Raw genomic sequence first — 13913 nt, 5'->3', positions numbered from 1 at the left:
AAATGTCAGAACGAATTCCGTTTATCGAATCAAACGACACTATCACCCCGCCATAATAAAGACCGGACGTGTTTGAATTCACCATCCGGAAGAAAATAAAAAGATCCGAACCGAAACGTAGGAGGCGACGCACTAAACGTGCGTTTCAGTTCGCATCGATGTTCCAGAACCGAAAGATTGTTCGAAAAAAGTGGTAGATAGCCGAAAAAAGTGACAGGGGTGCAACACGAGGACTTCCCAGGAGGTCACCCATCCTAGTACTACTCTCGCCCAAGCACGCTTAACTTCGGAGTTCTGATGGGATCCAGTGCATTTGTGCTGGTATGATCGCACCCAGCATGCCACTCCATTGTCAAAGTAATAAAGAGTTTCCACTCGCATTGTCGTACGAAGTCCGTTTAAATGAAAGTGCGAAAAAATCCTGCTAGATGACACCGGATGGACGATCCGAGCATGTCGGGAAGCCGGATGACCGCCAGGGCTGTCATCGCGCGACGGATCTTCCCGAGTACCCCCGAATCAATATAAGAATCACGACGATCTGACGGGCGGATCAAAAGTTATCGTCGGAACGATATTTGTGCACCAAGGGTAGCTCACGGCCAGTAAACACCTTCCGACCGGATTCATGACTCGCATCCACTAGTACACTCATCCGCTATAGCCTGTACGTCACTGAATCTAAACAAACCCCCGCTATAATTTGACTGCAAATGAAATGTCAGAACGAATTCCGTTTATCGAATCAAACGACACTATCACCCCGCCATAATAAAGACCGGACGTCTTTGAATTCACCATCCGGAAGAAAATAAAAAGATCCGAACCGAAACGTAGGAGGCGACGCACTAAACGTGCGTTTCAGTTCGCATCGATGTTCCAGAACCGAAAGATTGTTCGAAAAAAGTGGTAGATAGCCGAAAAAAGTGACAGGGGTGCAACACGAGGACTTCCCAGGAGGTCACCCATCCTAGTACTACTCTCGCCCAAGCACGCTTAACTTCGGAGTTCTGATGGGATCCAGTGCATTTGTGCTGGTATGATCGCACCCAGCATGCCTCTCCATTGTCAAAGTAATAAAGAGTTTCCACTCGCATTGTCGTACGAAGTCCGTTTAAATGAAAGTGCGAAAAAATCCTGCTAGATGACACCGGATGGACGATCCGAGCATGTCGGGAAGCCGGATGACCGCCAGGGCTGTCATCGCGCGATGAATCTTCCCGAGTACCCCCGAATCAATATAAGAACCGCCACGATCTGACGGGCGGATCAAAAGTTATCGTCGGAACGATATTTGTGCACCAAGGGTAGCTCACGGCCAGTAAACACCTTCCGACCGGATTCATGACTCGCATCCACTAGTACACTCATCCGCTATAGCCTGTACGTCACTGAATCTAAACAAACCCCCGCTATAATTTGACCGCAAATGAAATGTCAGAACGAATTCCGTTTATCGAATCAAACGACACTATCACCCCGCCATAATAAAGACCGGACGTGTTTGAATTCACCATCCGGAAGAAAATAAAAAGATCCGAACCGAAACGTAGGAGGCGACGCACTAAACGTGCGTTTCAGTTCGCATCGATGTTCCAGAACCGAAAGATTGTTCGAAAAAAGTGGTAGATAGCCGAAAAAAGTGACAGGGGTGCAACACGAGGACTTCCCAGGAGGTCACCCATCCTAGTACTACTCTCGCCCAAGCACGCTTAACTTCGGAGTTCTGATGGGATCCAGTGCATTTGTGCTGGTATGATCGCACCCAGCATGCCACTCCATTGTCAAAGTAATAAAGAGTTTCCACTCGCATTGTCGTACGAAGTCCGTTTAAATGAAAGTGCGAAAAAATCCTGCTAGATGACACCGGATGGACGATCCGAGCATGTCGGGAAGAAGGATGACCGCCAGGGCTGTCATCGCGCGATGAATCTTCCCGAGTACCCCCGAATCAATATAAGAACCGCCACGATCTGACGGGCGGATCAAAAGTTATCGTCGGAACGATATTTGTGCACCAAGGGTAGCTCACGGCCAGTAAACACCTTCCGACCGGATTCATGACTCGCATCCACTAGTACACTCATCCGCTATAGCCTGTACGTCACTGAATCTAAACAAACCCCCGCTATAATTTGACCGCAAATGAAATGTCAGAACGAATTCCGTTTATCGAATCAAACGACACTATCACCCCGCCATAATAAAGACCGGACGTGTTTGAATTCACCATCCGGAAGAAAATAAAAAGATCCGAACCGAAACGTAGGAGGCGACGCACTAAACGTGCGTTTCAGTTCGCATCGATGTTCCAGAACCGAAAGATTGTTCGAAAAAAGTGGTAGATAGCCGAAAAAAGTGACAGGGGTGCAACACGAGGACTTCCCAGGAGGTCACCCATCCTAGTACTACTCTCGCCCAAGCACGCTTAACTTCGGAGTTCTGATGGGATCCAGTGCATTTGTGCTGGTATGATCGCACCCAGCATGCCTCTCCATTGTCAAAGTAATAAAGAGTTTCCACTCGCATTGTCGTACGAAGTCCGTTTAAATGAAAGTGCGAAAAAATCCTGCTAGATGACACCGGATGGACGATCCGAGCATGTCGGGAAGCCGGATGACCGCCAGGGCTGTCATCGCGCGATGAATCTTCCCGAGTACCCCCGAATCAATATAAGAACCGCCACGATCTGACGGGCGGATCAAAAGTTATCGTCGGAACGATATTTGTGCACCAAGGGTAGCTCACGGCCAGTAAACACCTTCCGACCGGATTCATGACTCGCATCCACTAGTACACTCATCCGCTATAGCCTGTACGTCACTGAATCTAAACAAACCCCCGCTATAATTTGACCGCAAATGAAATGTCAGAACGAATTCCGTTTATCGAATCAAACGACACTATCACCCCGCCATAATAAAGACCGGACGTGTTTGAATTCACCATCCGGAAGAAAATAAAAAGATCCGAACCGAAACGTAGGAGGCGACGCACTAAACGTGCGTTTCAGTTCGCATCGATGTTCCAGAACCGAAAGATTGTTCGAAAAAAGTGGTAGATAGCCGAAAAAAGTGACAGGGGTGCAACACGAGGACTTCCCAGGAGGTCACCCATCCTAGTACTACTCTCGCCCAAGCACGCTTAACTTCGGAGTTCTGATGGGATCCAGTGCATTTGTGCTGGTATGATCGCACCCAGCATGCCACTCCATTGTCAAAGTAATAAAGAGTTTCCACTCGCATTGTCGTACGAAGTCCGTTTAAATGAAAGTGCGAAAAAATCCTGCTAGATGACACCGGATGGACGATCCGAGCATGTCGGGAAGAAGGATGACCGCCAGGGCTGTCATCGCGCGATGAATCTTCCCGAGTACCCCCGAATCAATATAAGAACCGCCACGATCTGACGGGCGGATCAAAAGTTATCGTCGGAACGATATTTGTGCACCAAGGGTAGCTCACGGCCAGTAAACACCTTCCGACCGGATTCATGACTCGCATCCACTAGTACACTCATCCGCTATAGCCTGTACGTCACTGAATCTAAACAAACCCCCGCTATAATTTGACTGCAAATGAAATGTCAGAACGAATTCCGTTTATCGAATCAAACGACACTATCACCCCGCCATAATAAAGACCGGACGTCTTTGAATTCACCATCCGGAAGAAAATAAAAAGATCCGAACCGAAACGTAGGAGGCGACGCACTAAACGTGCGTTTCAGTTCGCATCGAGGGGTGCAACACGAGGACTTCCCAGGAGGTCACCCATCCTAGTACTACTCTCGCCCAAGCACGCTTAACTTCGGAGTTCTGATGGGATCCAGTGCATTTGTGCTGGTATGATCGCACCCAGCATGCCTCTCCATTGTCAAAGTAATAAAGAGTTTCCACTCGCATTGTCGTACGAAGTCCGTTTAAATGAAAGTGCGAAAAAATCCTGCTAGATGACACCGGATGGACGATCCGAGCATGTCGGGAAGCCGGATGACCGCCAGGGCTGTCATCGCGCGATTAATCTTCCCGAGTACCCCCGAATCAATATAAGAATCGCCACGATCTGACGGGCGGATCAAAAGTTCTCGTCGGAACGATATTTGTGCACCAAGGGTAGCTCACGGCCAGTAAACACCTTCCGACCGGATTCATGACTCGCATCCACTAGTACACTCATCCGCTATAGCCTGTACGTCAGTGAATCTAAACAAACCCCCGCTATAATTTGACTGCAAATGAAATGTCAGAACGAATTCCGTTTATCGAATCAAACGACACTATCACCCCGCCATAATAAAGACCGGACGTCTTTGAATTCACCATCCGGAAGAAAATAAAAAGATCCGAACCGAAACGTAGGAGGCGACGCACTAAACGTGCGTTTCAGTTCGCATCGATGTTCCAGAACCGAAAGATTGTTCGAAAAAAGTGGTAGATAGCCGAAAAAAGTGACAGGGGTGCAACACGAGGACTTCCCAGGAGGTCACCCATCCTAGTACTACTCTCGCCCAAGCACGCTTAACTTCGGAGTTCTGATGGGATCCAGTGCATTTTTGCTGGTATGATCGCACCCAGCATGCCTCTCCATTGTCAAAGTAATAAAAAGTTTCCACTCGCATTGTCGTACGAAGTCCGTTTAAATGAAAGTGCGAAAAAATCCTGCTAGATGACACCGGATGGACGATCCGAGCATGTCGGGAAGCCGGATGACTGCCATGGCTGTCATCGCGCGATGGATCTTCCCGAGTACCCCCGAATCAATATAAGAATCGCCACGATCTGACGGGCGGATCAAAAGTTATCGTCGGAACGATATTTGTGCACCAAGGGTAGCTCACGGCCAGTAAACACCTTCCGACCGGATTCATGACTCGCATCCACTAGTACACTCATCCGCTATAGCCTGTACGTCACTGAATCTAAACAAACCCCCGCTATAATTTGACCGCAAATGAAATGTCAGAACGAATTCCGTTTATCGAATCAAACGACACTATCACCTCGCCATAATAAAGACCGGACGTCTTTGAATTCACCATCCGGAAGAAAATAAAAAGATCCGAACCGAAACGTAGGAGGCGACGCACTAAACGTGCGTTTCAGTTCGCATCGATGTTCCAGAACCGAAAGATTGTTCGAAAAAAGTGGTAGATAGCCGAAAAAAGTGACAGGGGTGCAACACGAGGACTTCCCAGGAGGTCACCCATCCTAGTACTACTCTCGCCCAAGCACGCTTAACTTCGGAGTTCTGATGGGATCCAGTGCATTTGTGCTGGTATGATCGCACCCAGCATGCCTCTCCATTGTCAAAGTAATAAAGAGTTTCCACTCGCATTGTCGTACGAAGTCCGTTTAAATGAAAGTGCGAAAAAATCCTGCTAGATGACACCGGATGGACGATCCGAGCATGTCGGGAAGCCGGATGACCGCCAGGGCTGTCATCGCGCGATTAATCTTCCCGAGTACCCCCGAATCAATATAAGAATCGCTACGATCTGACGGGCGGATCAAAAGTTATCGTCGGAACGATATTTGTGCACCAAGGGTAGCTCACGGCCAGTAAACACCTTCCGACCGGATTCATGACTCGCATCCACTAGTACACTCATCCGCTATAGCCTGTACGTCACTGAATCTAAACAAACCCCCGCTATAATTTGACCGCAAATGAAATGTCAGAACGAATTCCGTTTATCGAATCAAACGACATTATCAGCCCGCCATAATAAAGACCGGACGTCTTTGAATTCACCATCCGGAAGAAAATAAAAAGATCCGAACCGAAACGTATGAGGCGACGCACTAAACGTGCGTTTCAGTTCGCATCGATGTTCCAGAACCGAAAGATTGTTCGAAAAAAGTGGTAGATAGCCGAAAAAAGTGACAGGGGTGCAACACGAGGACTTCCCAGGAGGTCACCCATCCTAGTACTACTCTCGCCCAAGCACGCTTAACTTCGGAGTTCTGATGGGATCCAGTGCATTTGTGCTGGTATGATCGCACCCAGCATGCCACTCCATTGTCAAAGTAATAAAGAGTTTCCACTCGCATTGTCGTACGAAGTCCGTTTAAATGAAAGTGCGAAAAAATCCTGCTAGATGACACCGGATGGACGATCCGAGCATGTCGGGAAGCCGGATGACCGCCAGGAATGTCATCGCGCGATGAATCTTCCCGAGTACCCCCGAATCAATATAAGAATCGCCACGATCTGACGGGCGGATCAAAAGTTATCGTCAGAACGATATTTGTGCACCAAGGGTAGCTCACGGCCAGTAAACATCTTCCGACCGGATTCATGACTCGCATCCACTAGTACACTCATCCGCTATAGCCTGTACGTCACTGAATCTAAACAAACCCCCGCTATAATTTGACCGCAAATGAAATGTCAGAACGAATTCCGTTTATCGAATCAAACGACACTATCACCCCGCCATAATAAAGACCGGACGTCTTTGAATTCACCATCCGGAAGAAAATAAAAAGATCCGAACCGAAACGTAGGAGGCGTCGCACTAAACGTGCGTTTCAGTTCGCATCGATGTTCCAGAACCGAAAGATTGTTCGAAAAAAGTGGTAGATAGCCGAAAAAAGTGACAGGGGTGCAACACGAGGACTTCCCAGGAGGTCACCCATCCTAGTACTACTCTCGCCCAAGCACGCTTAACTTCGGAGTTCTGATGGGATCCAGTGCATTTGTGCTGGTATGATCGCACCCAGCATGCCTCTCCATTGTCAAAGTAATAAAGAGTTTCCACTCGCATTGTCGTACGAAGTCCGTTTAAATGAAAGTGCGAAAAAATCCTGCTAGATGACACCGGATGGACGATCCGAGCATGTCGGGAAGCCGGATGACCGCCAGGGCTGTCATCGCGCGATGAAACTTCCCGAGTACCCCCGAATCAATATAAGAACCGCCACGATCTGACGGGCGGATCAAAAGTTATCGTCGGAACGATATTTGTGCACCAAGGGTAGCTCACGGCCAGTAAACACCTTCCGACCGGATTCATGACTCGCATCCACTAGTACACTCATCCGCTATAGCCTGTACGTCACTGAATCTAAACAAACCCCCGCTATAATTTGACCGCAAATGAAATGTCAGAACGAATTCCGTTTATCGAATCAAACGACACTATCACCCCGCCATAATAAAGACCGGACGTGTTTGAATTCACCATCCGGAAGAAAATAAAAAGATCCGAACCGAAACGTAGGAGGCGACGCACTAAACGTGCGTTTCAGTTCGCATCGATGTTCCAGAACCGAAAGATTGTTCGAAAAAAGTGGTAGATAGCCGAAAAAAGTGACAGGGGTGCAACACGAGGACTTCCCAGGAGGTCACCCATCCTAGTACTACTCTCGCCCAAGCACGCTTAACTTCGGAGTTCTGATGGGATCCAGTGCATTTGTGCTGGTATGATCGCACCCAGCATGCCACTCCATTGTCAAAGTAATAAAGAGTTTCCACTCGCATTGTCGTACGAAGTCCGTTTAAATGAAAGTGCGAAAAAATCCTGCTAGATGACACCGGATGGACGATCCGAGCATGTCGGGAAGAAGGATGACCGCCAGGGCTGTCATCGCGCGATGAATCTTCCCGAGTACCCCCGAATCAATATAAGAACCGCCACGATCTGACGGGCGGATCAAAAGTTATCGTCGGAACGATATTTGTGCACCAAGGGTAGCTCACGGCCAGTAAACACCTTCCGACCGGATTCATGACTCGCATCCACTAGTACACTCATCCGCTATAGCCTGTACGTCACTGAATCTAAACAAACCCCCGCTATAATTTGACCGCAAATGAAATGTCAGAACGAATTCCGTTTATCGAATCAAACGACACTATCACCCCGCCATAATAAAGACCGGACGTGTTTGAATTCACCATCCGGAAGAAAATAAAAAGATCCGAACCGAAACGTAGGAGGCGACGCACTAAACGTGCGTTTCAGTTCGCATCGATGTTCCAGAACCGAAAGATTGTTCGAAAAAAGTGGTAGATAGCCGAAAAAAGTGACAGGGGTGCAACACGAGGACTTCCCAGGAGGTCACCCATCCTAGTACTACTCTCGCCCAAGCACGCTTAACTTCGGAGTTCTGATGGGATCCAGTGCATTTGTGCTGGTATGATCGCACCCAGCATGCCACTCCATTGTCAAAGTAATAAAGAGTTTCCACTCGCATTGTCGTACGAAGTCCGTTTAAATGAAAGTGCGAAAAAATCCTGCTAGATGACACCGGATGGACGATCCGAGCATGTCGGGAAGCCGGATGACCGCCAGGGCTGTCATCGCGCGATGGATCTTCCCGAGTACCCCCGAATCAATATAAGAATCACGACGATCTGACGGGCGGATCAAAAGTTATCGTCGGAACGATATTTGTGCACCAAGGGTAGCTCACGGCCAGTAAACACCTTCCGACCGGATTCATGACTCGCATCCACTAGTACACTCATCCGCTATAGCCTGTACGTCACTGAATCTAAACAAACCCCCGCTATAATTTGACTGCAAATGAAATGTCAGAACGAATTCCGTTTATCGAATCAAACGACACTATCACCCCGCCATAATAAAGACCGGACGTCTTTGAATTCACCATCCGGAAGAAAATAAAAAGATCCGAACCGAAACGTAGGAGGCGACGCACTAAACGTGCGTTTCAGTTCGCATCGATGTTCCAGAACCGAAAGATTGTTCGAAAAAAGTGGTAGATAGCCGAAAAAAGTGACAGGGGTGCAACACGAGGACTTCCCAGGAGGTCACCCATCCTAGTACTACTCTCGCCCAAGCACGCTTAACTTCGGAGTTCTGATGGGATCCAGTGCATTTGTGCTGGTATGATCGCACCCAGCATGCCTCTCCATTGTCAAAGTAATAAAGAGTTTCCACTCGCATTGTCGTACGAAGTCCGTTTAAATGAAAGTGCGAAAAAATCCTGCTAGATGACACCGGATGGACGATCCGAGCATGTCGGGAAGCCGGATGACCGCCAGGGCTGTCATCGCGCGATTAATCTTCCCGAGTACCCCCGAATCAATATAAGAATCGCTACGATCTGACGGGCGGATCAAAAGTTATCGTCGGAACGATATTTGTGCACCAAGGGTAGCTCACGGCCAGTAAACACCTTCCGACCGGATTCATGACTCGCATCCACTAGTACACTCATCCGCTATAGCCTGTACGTCACTGAATCTAAACAAACCCCCGCTATAATTTGACCGCAAATGAAATGTCAGAACGAATTCCGTTTATCGAATCAAACGACATTATCAGCCCGCCATAATAAAGACCGGACGTCTTTGAATTCACCATCCGGAAGAAAATAAAAAGATCCGAACCGAAACGTATGAGGCGACGCACTAAACGTGCGTTTCAGTTCGCATCGATGTTCCAGAACCGAAAGATTGTTCGAAAAAAGTGGTAGATAGCCGAAAAAAGTGACAGGGGTGCAACACGAGGACTTCCCAGGAGGTCACCCATCCTAGTACTACTCTCGCCCAAGCACGCTTAACTTCGGAGTTCTGATGGGATCCAGTGCATTTGTGCTGGTATGATCGCACCCAGCATGCCACTCCATTGTCAAAGTAATAAAGAGTTTCCACTCGCATTGTCGTACGAAGTCCGTTTAAATGAAAGTGCGAAAAAATCCTGCTAGATGACACCGGATGGACGATCCGAGCATGTCGGGAAGCCGGATGACCGCCAGGGCTGTCATCGCGCGATGGATCTTCCCGAGTACCCACGAATCAATATAAGAATCACGACGATCTGACGGGCGGATCAAAAGTTATCGTCGGAACGATATTTGTGCACCAAGGGTAGCTCACGGCCAGTAAACACCTTCCGACCGGATTCATGACTCGCATCCACTAGTACACTCATCCGCTATAGCCTGTACGTCACTGAATCTAAACAAACCCCCGCTATAATTTGACTGCAAATGAAATGTCAGAACGAATTCCGTTTATCGAATCAAACGACACTATCACCCCGCCATAATAAAGACCGGACGTCTTTGAATTCACCATCCGGAAGAAAATAAAAAGATCCGAACCGAAACGTAGGAGGCGACGCACTAAACGTGCGTTTCAGTTCGCATCGAGGGGTGCAACACGAGGACTTCCCAGGAGGTCACCCATCCTAGTACTACTCTCGCCCAAGCACGCTTAACTTCGGAGTTCTGATGGGATCCAGTGCATTTGTGCTGGTATGATCGCACCCAGCATGCCTCTCCATTGTCAAAGTAATAAAGAGTTTCCACTCGCATTGTCGTACGAAGTCCGTTTAAATGAAAGTGCGAAAAAATCCTGCTAGATGACAACGGATGGACGATCCGAGCATGTCGGGAAGCCGGATGACCGCCAGGGCTGTCATCGCGCGATTAATCTTCCCGAGTACCCCCGAATCAATATAAGAATCGCTACGATCTGACGGGCGGATCAAAAGTTATTGTCGGAACGATATTTGTGCACCAAGGGTAGCTCACGGCCAGTAAACACCTTCCGACCGGATTCATGACTCGCATCCACTAGTACACTCATCCGCTATAGCCTGTACGTCACTGAATCTAAACAAACCCCCGCTATAATTTGACCGCAAATGAAATGTCAGAACGAATTCCGTTTATCGAATCAAACGACATTATCAGCCCGCCATAATAAAGACCGGACGTCTTTGAATTCACCATCCGGAAGAAAATAAAAAGATCCGAACCGAAACGTATGAGGCGACGCACTAAACGTGCGTTTCAGTTCGCATCGATGTTCCAGAACCGAAAGATTGTTCGAAAAAAGTGGTAGATAGCCGAAAAAAGTGACAGGGGTGCAACACGAGGACTTCCCAGGAGGTCACCCATCCTAGTACTACTCTCGCCCAAGCACGCTTAACTTCGGAGTTCTGATGGGATCCAGTGCATTTGTGCTGGTATGATCGCACCCAGCATGCCACTCCATTGTCAAAGTAATAAAGAGTTTCCACTCGCATTGTCGTACGAAGTCCGTTTAAATGAAAGTGCGAAAAAATCCTGCTAGATGACACCGGATGGACGATCCGAGCATGTCGGGAAGCCGGATGACCGCCAGGGCTGTCATCGCGCGATGGATCTTCCCGAGTACCCACGAATCAATATAAGAATCACGACGATCTGACGGGCGGATCAAAAGTTATCGTCGGAACGATATTTGTGCACCAAGGGTAGCTCACGGCCAGTAAACACCTTCCGACCGGATTCATGACTCGCATCCACTAGTACACTCATCCGCTATAGCCTGTACGTCACTGAATCTAAACAAACCCCCGCTATAATTTGACTGCAAATGAAATGTCAGAACGAATTCCGTTTATCGAATCAAACGACACTATCACCCCGCCATAATAAAGACCGGACGTCTTTGAATTCACCATCCGGAAGAAAATAAAAAGATCCGAACCGAAACGTAGGAGGCGACGCACTAAACGTGCGTTTCAGTTCGCATCGAGGGGTGCAACACGAGGACTTCCCAGGAGGTCACCCATCCTAGTACTACTCTCGCCCAAGCACGCTTAACTTCGGAGTTCTGATGGGATCCAGTGCATTTGTGCTGGTATGATCGCACCCAGCATGCCTCTCCATTGTCAAAGTAATAAAGAGTTTCCACTCGCATTGTCGTACGAAGTCCGTTTAAATGAAAGTGCGAAAAAATCCTGCTAGATGACACCGGATGGACGATCCGAGCATGTCGGGAAGCCGGATGACCGCCAGGGCTGTCATCGCGCGATTAATCTTCCCGAGTACCCCCGAATCAATATAAGAATCGCCACGATCTGACGGGCGGATCAAAAGTTCTCGTCGGAACGATATTTGTGCACCAAGGGTAGCTCACGGCCAGTAAACACCTTCCGACCGGATTCATGACTCGCATCCACTAGTACACTCATCCGCTATAGCCTGTACGTCAGTGAATCTAAACAAACCCCCGCTATAATTTGACTGCAAATGAAATGTCAGAACGAATTCCGTTTATCGAATCAAACGACACTATCACCCCGCCATAATAAAGACCGGACGTCTTTGAATTCACCATCCGGAAGAAAATAAAAAGATCCGAACCGAAACGTAGGAGGCGACGCACTAAACGTGCGTTTCAGTTCGCATCGATGTTCCAGAACCGAAAGATTGTTCGAAAAAAGTGGTAGATAGCCGAAAAAAGTGACAGGGGTGCAACACGAGGACTTCCCAGGAGGTCACCCATCCTAGTACTACTCTCGCCCAAGCACGCTTAACTTCGGAGTTCTGATGGGATCCAGTGCATTTTTGCTGGTATGATCGCACCCAGCATGCCTCTCCATTGTCAAAGTAATAAAGAGTTTCCACTCGCATTGTCGTACGAAGTCCGTTTAAATGAAAGTGCGAAAAAATCCTGCTAGATGACACCGGATGGACGATCCGAGCATGTCGGGAAGCCGGATGACTGCCATGGCTGTCATCGCGCGATGGATCTTCCCGAGTACCCCCGAATCAATATAAGAATCGCCACGATCTGACGGGCGGATCAAAAGTTATCGTCGGAACGATATTTGTGCACCAAGGGTAGCTCACGGCCAGTAAACACCTTCCGACCGGATTCATGACTCGCATCCACTAGTACACTCATCCGCTATAGCCTGTACGTCACTGAATCTAAACAAACCCCCGCTATAATTTGACCGCAAATGAAATGTCAGAACGAATTCCGTTTATCGAATCAAACGACACTATCACCTCGCCATAATAAAGACCGGACGTCTTTGAATTCACCATCCGGAAGAAAATAAAAAGATCCGAACCGAAACGTAGGAGGCGACGCACTAAACGTGCGTTTCAGTTCGCATCGATGTTCCAGAACCGAAAGATTGTTCGAAAAAAGTGGTAGATAGCCGAAAAAAGTGACAGGGGTGCAACACGAGGACTTCCCAGGAGGTCACCCATCCTAGTACTACTCTCGCCCAAGCACGCTTAACTTCGGAGTTCTGATGGGATCCAGTGCATTTGTGCTGGTATGATCGCACCCAGCATGCCTCTCCATTGTCAAAGTAATAAAGCTCCGTTTTTATTTTTCACTCGCGACCATCCACGGTCGACCGGGTTCACGCGGTCGTCCGCCGCGACGCTACTGTTCATTTTTTAATTTTGTCCATATTGCCTTCTGCGGTGGCCCTCCGAGGCTCGGTCGACCGCCACACCCCTGTTTTCAATTTCTTGATATTTTTCAAGGGATTTTGTGAAAAAATCAATTTTCTCCTACTTTTCTCGCATTCAAGGGATTCTAATGAACATGTAAACTCGATCCCTAGGCTATGAGACTCCTAAAAATTCATTTCTATTTTTGTATCATTTAAGCTCAAATGGATGAATGGACATATGTTTTCAATAAGTCCCTTTTTTGGATGCACTAGATGAATTTTGCTAGATACACAATATGATATATGTTGATCTATATCTAGCAATGTTTGACATCTTAGTTCATCTAAATGTGGATGCTAAGTGCATATTTGTGTGTTTTTGCACTTAGATGAATTCTTCTAAAAGATTTTCAATGAAGTACAAGCATAGTCTAGAAAAGTATTTTCTTATTTTCTACATGTCTATGAGATGAATATGAGGTGATCATGAAACTCAATAAGCAAAGATGCATTCTATTAAATACTTGACTAATGATATGCATCTATGCTTGATTATAAAATGATATATCTTTAAAGCACGAATGATCAAGATACAATGAATGCAACATTGAAATAGTATCTAGAAAGAATTCATATGATATAACAATGAAAGCACAACCCCATATATTAATAATTTTAAATAATGAGTTGAGTGGGGGATTTTGGAACCCAAATCCATTTGGTTCCAATCAAGTTTGTGTGTGGGAGTG

General features: G+C 47.5%; 19 non-coding genes across 19 annotated transcripts; all 19 read right to left on the bottom strand.

The window, feature by feature from the left end:
* Positions 1-216: 216 nt before the first annotated feature.
* LOC143871124 (5S ribosomal RNA) lies at positions 217-335 on the bottom strand. Its single transcript, XR_013245899.1, has one exon. It is a non-coding gene; the product is annotated as a 5S ribosomal RNA (ribosomal RNA).
* A 597-nt stretch (positions 336-932) lies between these two features.
* Positions 933-1051, bottom strand: LOC143871123 (5S ribosomal RNA). Its single transcript, XR_013245898.1, has one exon. It is a non-coding gene; the product is annotated as a 5S ribosomal RNA (ribosomal RNA).
* A 597-nt stretch (positions 1052-1648) lies between these two features.
* Positions 1649-1767, bottom strand: LOC143871122 (5S ribosomal RNA). The gene has a single exon (XR_013245897.1). It is a non-coding gene; the product is annotated as a 5S ribosomal RNA (ribosomal RNA).
* A 597-nt stretch (positions 1768-2364) lies between these two features.
* LOC143871121 (5S ribosomal RNA) lies at positions 2365-2483 on the bottom strand. The gene has a single exon (XR_013245896.1). It is a non-coding gene; the product is annotated as a 5S ribosomal RNA (ribosomal RNA).
* A 597-nt stretch (positions 2484-3080) lies between these two features.
* Positions 3081-3199, bottom strand: LOC143871119 (5S ribosomal RNA). The gene has a single exon (XR_013245894.1). It is a non-coding gene; the product is annotated as a 5S ribosomal RNA (ribosomal RNA).
* A 540-nt stretch (positions 3200-3739) lies between these two features.
* LOC143871118 (5S ribosomal RNA) lies at positions 3740-3858 on the bottom strand. The gene has a single exon (XR_013245893.1). It is a non-coding gene; the product is annotated as a 5S ribosomal RNA (ribosomal RNA).
* A 597-nt stretch (positions 3859-4455) lies between these two features.
* Positions 4456-4574, bottom strand: LOC143873850 (5S ribosomal RNA). The gene has a single exon (XR_013248547.1). It is a non-coding gene; the product is annotated as a 5S ribosomal RNA (ribosomal RNA).
* Positions 4575-5171: 597 nt separating this feature from the next.
* LOC143871117 (5S ribosomal RNA) lies at positions 5172-5290 on the bottom strand. The gene has a single exon (XR_013245892.1). It is a non-coding gene; the product is annotated as a 5S ribosomal RNA (ribosomal RNA).
* Positions 5291-5887: 597 nt separating this feature from the next.
* On the bottom strand, positions 5888-6006 carry LOC143871116 (5S ribosomal RNA). The gene has a single exon (XR_013245891.1). It is a non-coding gene; the product is annotated as a 5S ribosomal RNA (ribosomal RNA).
* A 597-nt stretch (positions 6007-6603) lies between these two features.
* LOC143871115 (5S ribosomal RNA) lies at positions 6604-6722 on the bottom strand. The gene has a single exon (XR_013245890.1). It is a non-coding gene; the product is annotated as a 5S ribosomal RNA (ribosomal RNA).
* A 597-nt stretch (positions 6723-7319) lies between these two features.
* LOC143871114 (5S ribosomal RNA) lies at positions 7320-7438 on the bottom strand. Its single transcript, XR_013245889.1, has one exon. It is a non-coding gene; the product is annotated as a 5S ribosomal RNA (ribosomal RNA).
* A 597-nt stretch (positions 7439-8035) lies between these two features.
* Positions 8036-8154, bottom strand: LOC143871113 (5S ribosomal RNA). The gene has a single exon (XR_013245888.1). It is a non-coding gene; the product is annotated as a 5S ribosomal RNA (ribosomal RNA).
* Positions 8155-8751: 597 nt separating this feature from the next.
* LOC143871112 (5S ribosomal RNA) lies at positions 8752-8870 on the bottom strand. The gene has a single exon (XR_013245887.1). It is a non-coding gene; the product is annotated as a 5S ribosomal RNA (ribosomal RNA).
* A 597-nt stretch (positions 8871-9467) lies between these two features.
* Positions 9468-9586, bottom strand: LOC143871111 (5S ribosomal RNA). The gene has a single exon (XR_013245886.1). It is a non-coding gene; the product is annotated as a 5S ribosomal RNA (ribosomal RNA).
* A 540-nt stretch (positions 9587-10126) lies between these two features.
* Positions 10127-10245, bottom strand: LOC143871110 (5S ribosomal RNA). The gene has a single exon (XR_013245885.1). It is a non-coding gene; the product is annotated as a 5S ribosomal RNA (ribosomal RNA).
* Positions 10246-10842: 597 nt separating this feature from the next.
* LOC143871108 (5S ribosomal RNA) lies at positions 10843-10961 on the bottom strand. Its single transcript, XR_013245883.1, has one exon. It is a non-coding gene; the product is annotated as a 5S ribosomal RNA (ribosomal RNA).
* A 540-nt stretch (positions 10962-11501) lies between these two features.
* On the bottom strand, positions 11502-11620 carry LOC143871107 (5S ribosomal RNA). The gene has a single exon (XR_013245882.1). It is a non-coding gene; the product is annotated as a 5S ribosomal RNA (ribosomal RNA).
* A 597-nt stretch (positions 11621-12217) lies between these two features.
* Positions 12218-12336, bottom strand: LOC143873849 (5S ribosomal RNA). Its single transcript, XR_013248546.1, has one exon. It is a non-coding gene; the product is annotated as a 5S ribosomal RNA (ribosomal RNA).
* A 597-nt stretch (positions 12337-12933) lies between these two features.
* On the bottom strand, positions 12934-13052 carry LOC143871105 (5S ribosomal RNA). Its single transcript, XR_013245881.1, has one exon. It is a non-coding gene; the product is annotated as a 5S ribosomal RNA (ribosomal RNA).
* Positions 13053-13913: the final 861 nt, after the last annotated feature.

Source organism: Tasmannia lanceolata, unplaced genomic scaffold (genome assembly GCF_043159265.1).
Source record: "Tasmannia lanceolata isolate RefF3 unplaced genomic scaffold, GAP_Taslan_0.1 ptg000003l, whole genome shotgun sequence".
Classification (NCBI taxonomy): domain Eukaryota; kingdom Viridiplantae; phylum Streptophyta; class Magnoliopsida; order Canellales; family Winteraceae; genus Tasmannia; species Tasmannia lanceolata.
This window is presented reverse-complemented; position numbering and strand designations above follow the sequence as displayed.